Raw genomic sequence first — 9,245 nt, forward strand, 5'->3', positions numbered from 1 at the left:
TCATTTGAATACACACATTACATTTTAATCAGAAGAAAGGGTGTTTTGTCAGGGCATTTGATCTCTGTAGCAGGGATGCTTGCCTCTTCACAGGACAAAGTGTCCTCTCTGCAGCTCTCCACTTTTCATGATGTTTGGCTTTACCCTAGTACAGCGTGCAGGTGTGTACCATGCTATGGCCTAGCCACCCACCAGAGTATGCAGATCATCATATGTTATGTATACAGCACATTCAATGCTAACATACAAGTACTAACATATAGAGAGACTTGTAGGAAATGTATTGTTTCGATTAATTATGTGATAAAGGGCAAATAATGTAGTCCTGGATCAATTATATACTATCAGTCTCTCAATCATCTTTCACCCCTCAGTGTTGTCACTTGGCCATTGTCTTTGCATAGGACTGTGGCGCACTCTGGTCCCAACATGATGCACTCCAACCCAACCCAAGTCCCCTGGGCTCGGTGTCTTTCTTCCAGAGGCTTCAGACCAAACCTTACAGTACAGTTCAAAACTGAGTCGACTTCACAAACCCTCTGTCAAAGCATAAGCCACCTCCTAGAATGATTGATTAAGTTGTTCAACTGAAAATTAAATTAGGCTTTTTTTGTAAACAAAAGATGACACACTATGACAACCTATACCAATGTTCACCAAAGGATTAATGTCTGTGTTTTCATCACAGGCCTACCGTAACAGAGCTAGCTGGCTGGAGGAGTGTTCTGGGAGGGAAGAGGAACTCTGCGATGGGGCGTCCTGCTACGTTCTGCTGGAGACGGAACCCCCCGATGTCCTGCTCTCTCTGGGAGGAGTTCCCCAGCCGCACTAACAGACCCTGCAGCTGGACATCTGTGATCCCCACACTGCCTGAGGCACTATGGCACAGCACTGCAGTCATCATCACTATCGTTTCCATCATCATCATCACCTCCATCCTCATCACCATCATCATCTCCATCATTATCATCATCTCCATCACCATCTTAATCATCATCATCACAGTAAGCCAGCACCACAGTCACCTTGACATGACTTGACACTTTCCTACTCCCAAACTGATTGTGTTCAAGGGTCATATCTGGAGTATTCATGCCTGTGTTGCCTGGCTGTGGACGGCCTCATCCTTTCCTGTGTCCTCCAGGGAATACTCTCCTCCACCACGTCCTTAGTCAGGGAGTGCCAGATGTCAGGCTCGACTGGCCTCAGTCGACACAGAACGCCTGGCACGAGCAGCCATTTTGTCCCTACCTGCAAAGGCATTTGAAGTTCATTGGAAAATACTTAATGGGTAAAAAATAATATGGTGGAAACTCATTATTAGGCTGGCTTTCACCTGGTGAAGAAGAGGAGAGTTTGGATTTTTTTTGTTTCATTTTTGTAGACCCTCACTCTTTTTCCACAATTGAACATCCCCAAATCGGCATGGGTTGTCCATCTAACAGAGTCCCGATTGGACACATCCCGAACTAATATTACGCCTCGATCACACCGACAGTGAAATGCATTTTAGTACACCAGAAGTACATTCATTTCCAATGGAACGCTGCGTTTGCCTTGCAGCATTGCGTTGCAGAGGCAGTTGCAGTGCGTTCTGTGTGGTGCATAGTTGGATTTATCGAACATATGTGTCAAACTGTATGTGTAGAAGGCTTGGCATAAATGGCAGCAGAAGGTGAATGTTGAACTTTTGTTGCACACATATCCAGATGATGCTGCGTGCCATTTTGCGCAAAAACACGGTTGGTGTGATCGTGCTGTTACTGGTGATCAACTGTCTCCGGTAGGTATACAGACACCACCCCAGTTTACGCTAGTTTTCACGTCTTTCACACACACTCGGTTAAGGTATTGAAAGCAGAAGAACAATGTATAGAAACTAAACCATTAGTTTGTTATAATATGACAGTGCTTGACTTGTCTGAATGTTTTAGTCTACTTCTCTATACCTATATTCAAATGTAAAAATACATCCTGCTATCTGCTCCCTGATGCGGTTTTCTGGAGTAGATGTCTGCAGCAGGTCTCTTCGCATGGGCCTGTCTTTGGGGATGGACCAAAACTTGAAACTTTGTACAGGCATACAAATACACATACATCTTTATATGTTATGGGGCCAGTCTTTCCTACCTGGGGACCAATGCTGAAGTCCCATGGGTATCCCAGGGCACCTTCCACATTGCCTGTGTGGAAGAGATTATATTCCATCTATATACTGAAATAGGTCTGGTACAGTTAAAAAAAAAAAATCTTGATAAGACGAACACTTCTCTCAAATACTGTATGTCAACTTGATTTAATGTGTGTCAGTAAGGCCTAATTCAGAAAGGAAACACCATGTGTCCGTTTAACCATTTAATTATATATTTGTAAAAAGTACAATGCATTGGGCTCTGCTCCTTCGGGGTAGCTCACTGCCAGAGTGCAGCAAAGCACCCCCACAACATAATGCTGCCACCCCGTGCTTCACGGTTGGGATGGTGTTCTTCAGCTTGCAAGCCTCCCCCTTTTTTCTCCAAACATAACAATGGTCATTATGGCCAAACAGTTCTATTTGTTTCATCAGACCAGAGGACATTTCTCCAAAATGTACGATCTTTGTCCCCATGTGCAGTTGCAAATGAGGCAATGAGTTTGAAGGTAGGCCTTGAAATACATCCACAGATACACCTCCAATTGAATCAAATGATATCAATTAGCCTATCAGAAGCTTCTAAAGCCATGACATTGTTTTCTGGAATTTTCCAAGCTGTTTAAAGGCACAGTCAACTTAGTGTATGTAAACTTCTGACGCACTGGAATTGTGATACAGTGAATTATAAGTAAAATAATCTGTCTGTAAACAATTGTTGGAAAAATTACTTGCGTCATGTTCAAAGTAGATGTCCTAACCGACTTGCCAACAAGAAATTTGTGGAGTGGTTGAAAAACGAGTTTTACTGACTCCAACCTAAGTGTATGTACACTTCCGACTTCAACTGTAATAGGCGGTGTCAGAGGAAAGCCCATTAAATTGTCAGAGACTCCAGTCACCCAAGTCATAGACTGTTTTCTCAGCTACCGCATGGCAAGTGGTACCGGAGCGCCAAGTCTAGGACCAAAAGGCTCCTTAACAGCTTCTACCCTCAAGCCATAAAACTGCTGAGCAATTAATCAAATGGCCACCATTTGTTTTCTACACTGCTGCTACTCGCTGTTTATTATCTATGCATAGTCACTTCACCCCTACGTACCAATTACCTCAACTAACCTGTACCCCCGCACACTGACTCAGTACCGGTACCCCCTGTATATAGCCTCGTTATTGTTATATTATTGTGTTACTTCTTATTCTTTTTTCTTTTTTACTTTAGTTTATTTGGTAAATATTTTCCAAACTCTTCTTGAACTACACTGTTGATTAGGGGCTTGTAAGTAAGCATTTCACGGTAAGGTCTACACTTGTTATATTCGGCGCATGTGACAAAGTTTGATTTGGTTCCACCACACTCGGGTTTCCTTTCTGAACGGGCTTCGCTTGATTTATTGGTTAAAATGTCACTTCAAAAGACCAAGCTGGACCATCAACAGAAACAATCATACAGCTAATACAGTATTCCTTTAAAAATATTATGAAACTTCCTTTTAGTTTGGAAATCTGGACAGAGAAATGTAACATGCCGACCTGACACAATGATATTTTTCTAGTCAGGCATTCCTAAATATCAGGCATTCCTAAATATTTCCTGCAGAGGGCAATGTTGCAACAATAATCAACACTGCCACTTAACATCAGCATCTGTGCCTTGAACCGTTTTACAAAGCAAAACAACACAACTCATTTTGGTAAACTTTAGGGAGGGCTATATACTTTATCACCACCTATCATTCTTCCAATCAAATAAGGTGTTTTTGTTTTCTCATTCCTCAGAAAGTGATACATTACTGAGGCTACAGACATCTTTTCCTGGAGGTTAATGTCTAACCCCTGTAATCATTCCACAGAGCTCTAAATGGATTGATCTGTATCGCCTGATGTAATCTAATACAATTAGCCGACAACGTTACCTCACCAACTGCATGAGCACACTCAGGACCTTTAAGTTTATTCAGTCACATCCCCATTGGGGTGGCAGGTAGCCTAGTGGTTAAAATGTTGGACTAGTAACCGAAAGGTTGCAAGATCGAATCCCCGAGCTGACAAGGTAAAAATATGTTGTTCTGCCCCTGAACAAGGCAGTAAACCCACTGTTCCTAAGTCGTCATTGAAAATAAGAATTTGTTCTTAAAGGACTTGCCTAGTAAGGTAAAAATAAATAAAATGCTCTTGTAGGCTCTTTCCTAGTAGCTACATACCTATAACACCAAACCTTTGATATCATGCTCAAGTTATACTTTAAAGTCAACTCTCATTTGTATGTTAAGCCTTTTGTTTTGTTACTGATACCACAATGAACGTGTTCATTTGAGGCTCCAATATGGATGTTCTAAGAACTTTTGGAACATGAAGAGCAGTCTTTGTTTACAGTGTTTGGCTAGCAAATGTTGTGCAGTAGCCTATTGATACTTTTTTCATTACATGACTGAAAGCATTCCATGAACGTGTGCTTGACTTGACTATGCGAGAAGTGATGTAAACACAACCATTATGTTGAGGCATTACTTCACATCTCTAAGGTCAACCACATATCTGACACTCCCTCAAGATGTCTACATTAAATAAGCGCCAGATGTTTTCAATCAACTATCTAGTTTGCTTGGGTGGAGCACTGTCTTTGTAGCAGTGGTGTAAAATACTTAAGTACATTTTTTTTTAAGTAAATCGTTTTTGTGGGTATCTGTACTTTACTATTTATGTTTTTTATAACTTTTACTTTTACTGCACTACATTCCAAAATAAAATAATGTAGTTTTTACTCCATACATTTCCCCTGACACCCAAAAGTACTTGATACATTTTGAATGCTTAGCAGGACCGAAAAATTGTCCAATTCACGCACTTCTCAAGAGAACAACCCTGGTCATCCTTACTGCCTCTGATCTGTCAGACTCACTAAACACACATGCTTTGTTTGTAAATTATATCTGAGTGTTGGAGTGTGCCCCTGGCTATCTGTAAATACATTTAAAAAAAACAAGAAAATTGGGCTGTCAAGTTTGCTTAATATAAGGAATTAGAAATGATTTCTACTTTTACTTTTGATACTTAAGTATATTATCGCAATTACACTTTTGATACTTTAAGCATATTTAAAACCAAATACTTTTAGACTTACTCAAGTAGTATTTTACTGGGTCATTTTCTATTAAGGTATGTTTACTTTTACTGAAGTATGACAGTTTGACAGTACTTTTCCCACCCCTGCTTTGTAGTTGTTATTCAACTCTCAGACATAATAGAAATTGTATTTTTGGGATCTTTTGAAAGGCAACCAGCGATTTAAAGCCAAGGCATGCAGAGTCCATTTGCAGTGTCTTGTCTCTTTTCCTAATCCCCCACACTGCATCTCATTGTTAGTGGTGTTCTGGAATAGAGGGATTATCATCCACTGAAGTACGTTCACGCAGAGAAGGACTCTGGAAGATAATGAAGCCATTGAGACCTGTACTATGTAGCACTCATCCCCAGCATTGTGGAGAGTGGTTCCATATATCAGCTTCATGAGGTGGAGCCCATATTACATGCCAAAATATCCCTCTGATCTCTTGAGAATGTATGGAATGTAGTAACACCCTCTATGATGTAACAAACACTGTGAGGCCGTGCCATGGCAACCGCTAAGCCTGCAAACGTTTTTGTTCTTTGTCGAGAACCTTTTTGAGAGGGGGTTTGAAAGTGTTTTTAAACACCATATCATCTTGTTGAGGTTACCGTTTCTTCCCGACGGGCTTGACCACAGATTGAAACTTTTTGGGAGAAAATTGCAGCGGGGGTTTGAGAGAGAGAGAGAGAGAGGAGTTCTTATCGATTATACTATGAATCAGTGTGTCCTCCCCACATCCCTCCTTTTCAGTCCAGCTCTTTCCCGAGCACAGTGATTTACACACACACACCACACACACACACACACATCACAAAAACACACACACACACAGAGAACGATCTTGAAACTATCGTACAAAGCAAGCTATCCTATACAGAATTGTTGATTAAAATAATGTTTGACTTACGCACGCTATCTTGTTTGTGTGAATAGAGTAAGTCAGTGACTCTTCCGTCTCTCATCTGTCTCTCCTCCAAAATGGGAGTCACAAAGGCAGGACATTTCAGTCACAAATCAAGTTAAAGGACAAGCTTAAAGTCATTTCATGTACCATACAAAATTCTCAGGGAGTCTCACAAGCCACAACTTTAATATCAAATGTTTTATTTGTTTATCACTTGTGGTGTACCATGTATATAAATAGCAAAAATATTTTAACATATGCATGGATTTCTGGCACTGTGGATTTTCTTTAGAGTTACTCTTATGTCTGTATCTGGCTTTAGTGAACTGTTATATACCACGTCTGTCCTTGTGTCAACCAACAGTAGATACTAAATCCACTAAATAAATCAAATGAAATACTAAATCCACCCACAGTATTAATGTGCAACAATACTGTAATAGCAAACAGATGGTATTGCATATTGCCATTGGGATCTTCTATAATGGCAAACGGGATAAAACATCATCCAATGTCGTAATCCAAATCCGAGCCTCGTTTCCAAATGAAAGAGCTGATCATGGACTTTGTACCATAATGACATCATAGCCAATGCACTTACCCCTGCAGATCGACTCCGTAATGGTACCTTGTGTACATAGACAAGTTATCTACTCATTGTGTATTTGTTATTAATTTTACTATTACGTGTTATTGCATTTCTATTACCTAGCTGTTTTCTTTCTCTCTGCATTGTTGGGAAGAAACTTCAAGTAAGCATTTCACTGTTAGTCTACAACTGTTTTTTACAAAGTATGTGACAAATACAATTTTATCTGATTGGAAGACTGGCGTCATTTAAAATGTAATTGATGAGAGGTATTTAAGTCTCGAGTAGTCCGTTATTTTGTAACATCCTGAAAGCTGCAGACAAACATCTGTCAAAGATCCTAGAGGCTTCATCTGGTTCGGCATGAAGGTCAGAACGTGGAGCATTTTAATTCCGGTAGGTTCAGAGGGTGAGGTCAAAACAAATCCCTCTTAACCTATTGGAACTAAACACAGGTCATTGCGAATACTTGAACAACCTTAATAAACATCTTGCTTGATACAATATGTAACGACTGAGAAAAACAGGTTGGTACAATCTAAGGCCAAGTGGCAAACAATAATGCAAGCACTAGGGATAGGGGTGTGGGCAGATGAGATGTAGTCAATGTTTGTGTTGTTGTTCGTTTAAAAAAGTAAAACATTTAAAAAAAGTAAATATTACAATTTTTTAAAATTGTTTTATATGTATTGTCCTGTGTAATATATTGATTTCCTCCAAGTGCTCTTAATCACCACAGCATACTCCCACACCCTCTCTTTCTCTGCTTACGCATGTATAGGGGGGAGTGGGCTGGATGAGCGGAAATGAGGGTAGCGAGAGAAGTGATTAGGGATTCTGCCTGATCAGCACCACACGCAGTGCTCATGATTAATGCTCATACTGCTCTAGAATGAGAATTGCTTTCTACGTCCCTCAATCTAGTTACCAGTCTCAGAGTTTACAGTGGAAATACACTCTCCTTCAAATCTAACACGGTCATGTTGTGTTGATCATCTTTTTATCATGCTTTAGGATCAGTGATATAGCCAGGATTAAATATATATCCCAGTAATAAAACAACCACTCTAAAGGGTCAGTTAAGGGCACATTGCTATAGCTACAACTGTGGTTGCTGTACTAATGGATTCCTAAAGTGCAAGTCAAAAGGTCCCTCTTTGCGGATGCAATTCAGCGGGTTCCTAGTGTTCCTTAAGAAACTGCCATGATGCTTCAGAGGTAATCACTTCAGTGTCATTGCTTGTCATTTCATGTACTGTCAGGTATATAGTCATTCATATGACAGTGTCACAACAATGTTTAGTGGCTACTTACAGTAGTAGGGTTAGCCTCGCGCGGCCATCCTGACCTCGCAAACGTACATGAAGAGAAAGGAAAGTTCAGCGCAGCGGTCAGGCTGGTGAATCAGGCTAACTTAGCCTCTAAAACGGAACACAAAACACAATACTACAGTACACAGCATAAAGTCATGTTCTGGTATCACCCTGGCCCTACCTTAAGAGCAAATGTACTGTATAACATAATGAGTAGAAGAGCCTTCCTGCTCTGACCAAGACTCCAATAACCACTCTGGAGGACAAGATAGATGGATATTTTCTTCCTCCCCTGATACACCACATTTTACTGGTCATGTTACAGATTGCTCCTAATGAAACTGAAATGAATACTGAAAATAGACCAAAATTATACACCCATGTAAACATTGAAGTCTATATAAAGAACATCATTTCGGTATAATATAATTTCAGAATTTTCAGAGATGAAATATTCAAAACTGTTTAAAGTTTTTGTGCTTACATGTCCATCTCCCTTTATATGAACAGTGTGACTGAACAATAACCTAACCTTTCTCTCTCTTAGGAAGGCTGACAAAACAGTCATGTTTCTGTAAGGCAATTGAAAAGGTCAAACTAACCAGCATGTGTGACATATTTCCAGGCACTTTGTAATCTCTCTGTCTTTCCATGCTGCAGGAGTTTCTTTGTCTAGGACTTGTTTGTCGTTGCCATGGGGCAGCTTGACGTCCATAAGACCAGGCAACAATAGAGGGTTAAAATTCCTTCTTTAACCTGTCTCCTCCCCTTCATCTACACTGATTGAAGTGGATTTAACAAGCAACATCAATAAGGGATCATACATTTCCTGGATTCACCTGGTCAGTCTATGTCATGGAAAGAGCAAGTGTTCCTAATGCTTTATACACTCATTGTATGCATGTGACTGTAGGTGTGTGAGTACCAATTAAAATAATGATTAGAACAAAACAGGAGACATTTTGACCCCAACAAACTCTCCAGCAATAAAGAGATCTAAAGGCTATCATAATGTGAAGTAAGTAGCCTTATGCGAGCCAGACCAGCTCATATGGCAAGAGCCTATCTCCTGTTTCTATAACGTGAGGCAGCTTTATGTAGAAGCACACCCCCTGGACAGGACACTAGTCTATCGCAGGGCCTTACCATTAATCTATCTCATTAATGCCAGAGACACATCAGGTCCCATTTTTACA

Source organism: Oncorhynchus clarkii, chromosome 21, assembly GCF_045791955.1.
Source record: "Oncorhynchus clarkii lewisi isolate Uvic-CL-2024 chromosome 21, UVic_Ocla_1.0, whole genome shotgun sequence".
NCBI lineage: Eukaryota > Metazoa > Chordata > Actinopteri > Salmoniformes > Salmonidae > Oncorhynchus > Oncorhynchus clarkii.